Consider the following 6,075-nt stretch of genomic DNA (forward strand, 5'->3'; position numbering starts at 1 on the left):
TATGTTTGTTTTTTTGTGTCATTATATCTCAGACAGCTTCATTTTATTTTAGAATGTCAAATTTGGCATAAATCTGTGATCTTCAGTGATGGATAGTAGCTATGCAAGTTAGTAACAAGTGGTTTTGGAAAAAAAAACCTTAGACATTAGAAGAGATTGAAGATGACATACTGAGCATGTGCAGTACATCAGATTCTTTAATGAAATAAGTACACAACATTCCACACTGACACACACACTAGTTTCATCTGGATGTATGCAGAACAGTTGTGCTTGTGTCACACTCGAGTATGGCTGAAGCCACCATGGTGAAAGATTTAAAATGTGGTCTCTCAGAGTATGTTTTATAGGGCTCTGACCTGGGTGTTGCTCTGAATCCCCTCCCCCCAGCCCATACACCAGAACTGTCACTCAAATTTAATGGTGCTTTCAACCTGGTCTAGCTGGCAGAGCTGGGCATATGAATTAAAGAGAGGGTTACTCACCCTGTGCGGTAACTGAGGTTCTTTAAGATGTGTGTCCCTATGGGCGCTCCACTCTAGGTACTGCGGCACCCCCTGCACCTGGGAACAGAGATCTTCACCAACTGTGCCTGATGGACTTCACATGCGCACCTCCCCTCTCCCGCGCTGTGTGCGGGACGTGTATATAGCACTGTATAATCCAACTGCCCCCAGTTCCTTCTCTGCCGCAGAGCTTATGTTTTTGGCTTCAAAGCAGAGGGGAAGAGGGTGGAGAGTGGAGCACCCATAGCGGAACACATCTTGAAAAACCTCAGTTACTGCACAGGGTGAAAAGAAAAGGAGGACTTGTGGCACCTTAGAGACTAACCAATTTATTTGTGCATGAGCTTTCGTGAGCTACAGCTCACTTCACGGCTGTTACTCTGAAATCTGCACAGAGTGAGTTACTCTCTCTTCTTTGAGTGGTGTCGCTGTGGGTGCTCCACTGTAGGTGGCTATAAAGCAGTGCTCCTAGTTGGAAGGATGGGCTTTGGAGTGACATGTACTGCCAACGATAGGACAGCATGTCCAAGGAGAGTGTGCATAATAGTGTAGTGCCGGGTGAAAGTGTCTGTCGATGCCCACGTGGCAGCCTTACAAATGTCATAAATGGGGACATTATTAAGAAAGGCAATTGAGGTAGGCAACGATCATGTGGAATGTGTTCTGACTGAGGTAGAAGGTTGTCTATCATGGAGTTTGTAAGATAAACATATACACTGTGAGATTCATTTAGAGAGGCATTGTTTCGATATAGTAGTGCCTCTGGATCTTTCGGTGGTGGAGAGGAATAAGTGTGGCAATTTCCAGAAGGGTTTAGTCCTGTCCAAGTAGAAGGGTAATGCGCACCTCATGTCTAGGGTGTGTAGAGCTGCCTCCTGTTGATTACTGTGTGGCTTCAGAAAGAAGTAAAAGGAGGTGTGTTGGTTGGTTGAGATGAAAAGATGTTGGGACCTTAGATAAGAATCTTGGGCATGGTAGTGTAACTTTGCCTTTATAATACACTGTGTATGGTGGATATACCAGGAGGGCCATGATTTCGCCCACTCATCGAGCAGAAGTGATGGTGACAAGAAAGGCCGTTTTCATTGATAGGTAGATGTAAGAACAGGTTGCCATTGGTTCAAAGGGGGCCTAGTCAGAGAATGTAGGACCAGGCTTGGGTCAGGTCTTGTATATGGGGATAGAGATTTTGAATACCCCTCAAGAAGCGCTTCATGAATGGGTGTGTGAAGATGGAGTGACCATCAATGGGTGAGTGAAAAGTAGTGATTGTCACCAAGTGTACCCTAATTAGAGCTATTGGCCAATCCTGACTGTTTGAAGTGTAGAATGTAGTCAAAAATAAGTGGCAAAAGGGCCACTGCATCAACCTGGTGTGAGGTGCATCAGCAGTGAAATCTAGTCCATGTGAATGTAAGTGCCTTTGGTCGAGTCACTCCTGTTATTGTAAAGTATCTTTTTGACTGTGTCTGAGCAGGTTATTTCCGGGCCCCAGAACCATGGAGGAGCCAAGCTTTGAGATGAAGCATCTGTGGATTGGGATGGAGAATGCATCCTATGTCCTGTGAGAGGAGTCAGCGTTAGGTGGAGAGAGATCAGTCAGCATACCATCATGCATAGAAGATAAGTATACCAGACCTGTTGGCAGGTGAGGAGGAAAAATGTAAAGTTGCGGGAGCCTCCTCTTCCTCCTGTTCTTTCTTCTCAGTTGGCACTGGTGGCAGTTCAACTTCCTGAGGGTGAGACACTAATGGAGAAGGGAGAGGTGTAGGTCTCTGGCTTTGCTTTCTGGGAGGATCCTGAATTGTGCCCTGTACTTGGCCCAAGGGTCCCCCTATGGCCAGTTTGGTGGGAGTGGCACATGTGGCTGCATCCATGGTGGTCCCTGCCAGGATTGGGGGCCCACAGGTAGTCTCCATATAGTGAGGATAAGATGGTGCAATTTGTCCAGTAGGGAACAATGGAACTCTGTCCTCCTCCTCACTGGGGAAGGGAGATGCCATCCTCAGTGGAGAGAGGGAGAAATGTCATGAGTCTGGAGAGGTGGGTAGAAGTGCGGGGACCTCCCATTGAAGAAGCAGAGACTCTGGAGTGTCACATACCAGCAGGTCTTTAGGGTATCTGAAGTCTTGTAGAAGTGGAAGGAGCATCATTGATGCCGTTGTAACACACAGTGGGGAGGGAAGAGTTTATGTCCCTGAAATTTCAGAAGATGGTGCTGAAGACTTGGCTGGTGCCGAAGATTTCTGTGTCAATGAGTCGGTCATTGCTGGTGACTTGGTCAGTGCCGATGATTTTGATGGTGCTGAGGTCTTACTCTCAGTCAACGGCTTCATCGGTGCCGTAACTCCTGCAAATGGGCTGCCTTGGTGCCCAGAGCTGGGGAACGGTGCCGAGAGCTGAAGGTTTGTGCAGATAGGATCTTGAGACTATTTATTTGAGCCAGTATACTTAAATGAACCCCAGAACTATGTCCCCTGTTGGATGAGGTTGAAGCCACTGACCTAGCCAGGGATGTTCTGGTGGGCTGCGCCTCAGAGTGTGAGGAGGAAGAAGCCCATTTCTTGTCATCTGCACGATCACAAGATGACTTTCTCTTCACAGGGCATGTGGGGGAGGCAGCAGACGACCTGGCAGAAAGTGAGGGTATCTTTGGGAAAGAATCTGGGCCCGAGCCTGATGCTGGATGTAGCATTTTCTCCATGAGGAGAAGTTTCAGTCTAATGCCCTGTCATTTCTGGCTCTAGGTTTCAGGCTGAGGCAGTGAGAACACTTTTGTGAAATGTGTGCCTCTCCCAGATATACACTGCAGGTGGCCATCTGTTATTGAGAAGGTGGACCCGCATGAAACGCACCTCTTAAACCCAGGAGAGCCAGGCATAAGGGCGAAGGGAAAAGGCTTCCCAGTTGGGAAGGACAGGAAGTGGGAAAAATGGAAACCTAAGCTATGAGAAGAACTGCAAAGTTAAAACAAAAACATTGGTTTTAAATAGAAGGAGAAGGGGAAAAAAAAAAACTAACTACACTATCAGGTAAGGCACTGTCTAATAGGAGAAGCAGGCTCTGCTAGCAGATTCCGTCCCAGATGAAAGGCACTAGAGAAGGAATTGGGAGCGGTTAGACCACACAATGCTATATACATACTGCGTGCAACGCGCGAGAGAGGAGGTGTGCATACATGGTCCGACAAGCACTGCTGGTGAAGATCTCCAATTCCAGGCACAGGGGGTGTTGCCAACCTCCAGTGGAGCACCCATAGAGACATCACTCGAAGAAGCAGCCTGGGTTATTTGCAGTGAAGATGAAGACTAAATCTGGTGCTGCTAGTCCTCCAATCCCTCCCACAATTCCTCCTGTATACCCTGAAAGACAGACAAGTTCTCCTACAATTCATGGGGAAAAGAACTATAGAGTGACTTACTGCATCACAAAGAACCATTGGAGATGCCCCCAGAAATCCTAGTGCTACTCATGGTGGAGTCACAGGACCAGGGAAGACACAGGGTGGGTTCCACAAAACTCATATTCAGCTGCCACCTAACTCTGTAGGTGCTTAAACTCAGTGCTTAAGTTTCTGTAGTAAAAGTTCCCAAAGCACCTATGTTCCTACCACTAGACATCTGATTCTAGGCCTGCCAGCTCTCAGATGAGTGTGCTACCCCTTGGGCAATGGGATATTCTGATGTGGGACCCCTTCAGTTTCTCCTGTTGAAGTTGTTCCACTTTTTAAATAACTGAGTGATTATTTTGACCTGAGAATTAAAATAACTCTCTAGCCCAGGGGTTAGGGCACTCACCTGAGAGGTAGCAGATCTCTGTTCAAAGCCCTTTGCTTCATTAGGCAGAAGGGGGACTTGACCCAGGGAGCTCTCACATCTGGTGTGAGTACCCTAGCCACTGGGGTAAAGGTTATAAGAGAAGTCCTCCACGTCCCCAGTTTTATGAAGTTAGGCAGCCTCTGAGCTCACCTACCAGATCAGCTCACCTACATGGCTCAGACAGTGGAACACCTATCTTTCCCCAGTTCGTGGATCACTAGCAGCAATAGGCATCTCCCTGCAGCCCAGACTTAGACACCTACATCCCAGAGAGGAGAAGGGCGTAAGACACTCCCTTCTCATCAGCATCTCCCAGAGGCTAGCTTAGGTGGCACTGTGCTTGTGTGCTGATTTTGTGGATTGCAGTGTTGTTCCGGTGATTTTCTAGGTGCCTAATTTCGTTTTTTTGCATCCAGGCCACTGTAACTTGAGGTTTCTTAGTAGAGTTAGGATTAACCTGTCATTGCTGCGTCTGCTCTTAGGTCTTCTGAAAGAGGATGTGCTAATAGACCTGGCATACAGACAAAAGTAGTCATGTGGTAGAACAGAGCAGTACTGTGGAACTCAGGTCGAAAGACCATCTGCAATACCAGTGGTTCTTGTCCTCTCTGGTGTAGGCTGCACAAGTACAACTGGAGTGAAGACTTGTTTTGAGGTACTGTACTTGAACCACACCTGCAATATCTGGGTGCATTTTTGTATGTGGATGAGAGATATATTAGAAATACTATAGGCACTAAATACTGCATTTACCAATAGCAGAACTCTCTTTACTTCAGTTTAAATAGCCCGTATGCAGCTTGATAGCACCTAAAGAAAGTGGCACTGTGGTTAAGGCAGTTGACTAGACCTCAGGAGATCTGAGTTCAATTCCTAGCTCTATCATGGGCTTCCTGTGTGACCTCATATGTAAAATGGAAATAAAAATACTTACAGATCTCACAGTGGACCCCAGGATAAAATCATTAAATGACTAACACAGATACTGCAGTGATGTGGCTATACATGCATCTAAATACACATCATCAGGAAAGAAAATTAAGGAATAAGTAAACCTCATGCATAATATAGAGAAATGCGTATTGAGAGTTACTTGGCTAACAGCCATACAGCTCCCCATTCATTGTAATAGAAGCTGCAAAGCTAAAAGTACCCTTTAAATTGTAAGTTAGTACATAACTGAAACTATGTTCCTGAGTCTAGAACCTGCCTACATGACCACTAGACGAGGAAAAAGGTGCTTTTAAAAACTGTGTTAGCTAATATATCACCTCATGTTGGCACAGTTTAACAACTTCACAATTGTGTTCATTGGCTGTGTTTATCCCAAATTCTCCATCAATGGAATATCTAGATTGGAAAACTGGTCGAGGTAAGGTTAAGGTTAGGAACAACATGTTAATTAACCTCCATCGTGAGCTAGTCTTGACATGCTCCGCCTTATCACACAATGAGCTAACACAATTGTAACTTCATCTCTGCTATGTGTCAAGGCTGCTTTCAAACTTGAATTTTTAAAAAATCAGTGTTTCTAGTCTATTCATCATGTAGATAGGTCCTCAGGATTTGTCTAACTACAGTTTGTGGTCCCATTTTAACTTGCATTAATAACTGACTGCCAATTAATTTAAGTTAGCTAATGCAATAGTAAACGCTAGTTTAAACACTCCACAAATGTTCGGTGTGTCCTGGAACAAACATTGATGGAATGTCATGGCCAGCATTTCTCTAACTCAGATATCTGAGAAAAC

Source organism: Caretta caretta, chromosome 4 (assembly GCF_965140235.1).
Source record: "Caretta caretta isolate rCarCar2 chromosome 4, rCarCar1.hap1, whole genome shotgun sequence".
Lineage (NCBI taxonomy): Eukaryota > Metazoa > Chordata > Testudines > Cheloniidae > Caretta > Caretta caretta.